The following is an 855-nucleotide window of genomic DNA, read 5'->3' as shown; positions in this document are numbered from 1 at the left end:
CCATAGAATCACAGGCTACAGGCCAAGGGACACTCCTGATAAGTAGTTTGGGTGACCCACAAGCTGCTCATCTGCAACCTATATGTAGGGGCCTATGGCCAGTCTGTGCTTGCTTTTTGGTGGGTGATTCAGTCTCTGGGAGCCCCAGAGGGTCCACATTAGTTGAGTCTGTTAGTCTTTCTCAGGAGTTCCTGTCCTCTTCAAGTTCCTCAATCTTTCTCCCTTCTCTCTTTTGTGTGTGTGTGTGTGTGTGTGTGTGTGTGTATGTGTGTAATAACCAAAAATTTAATCATAACTGACAGTTTAAATATTTATGATAACAACCAGAGTTCATTTGGTTCAAACACATTCAGCAGGCACAGAAAACAAGGAAAAGAATGCAAAAGAATGGGACTTGAAATCCTAGAACAAAGCAAACCTTTGAGTCACTGGACATCAAGGCTTCAATTACTAAAGCTTTTGCTGGCTGCTTATATTTTCTTTTTTTTTTTTTTCGTTCATATTTTTATAGGGTATTTATTTCAATTACATTTCCAATGCTCTCCCAAAAGTCCCCCACATGCTCCCCCCCACTCCCCTAACCACCCACTCCCACTTCTTGGCCATGGTGTTCCCCTGTACTGAGGCATATAAAGTTTGCACAACCAATGGGCCTCTCTTTCCACTGATGGCCAAATAGGCCATCTTCTGATTCATATGCAGCTAGAGAAACAAGCTCCAGCGGGTGTATTGGTTAGTTCATATTGTTGTTCCACCTATAGGATTGCAGATCCCTTCAGCTACCCGAGTACTTTCCCTAGCTCCTCCATTGGGTGCCCTGTGATCCATCCAATAGCTGACTGTGAGCATCCACTT

Source organism: Mus caroli, chromosome 16 (assembly GCF_900094665.2).
Source record: "Mus caroli chromosome 16, CAROLI_EIJ_v1.1, whole genome shotgun sequence".
NCBI classification, from domain to species: domain Eukaryota; kingdom Metazoa; phylum Chordata; class Mammalia; order Rodentia; family Muridae; genus Mus; species Mus caroli.
This window is presented reverse-complemented; position numbering follows the sequence as displayed.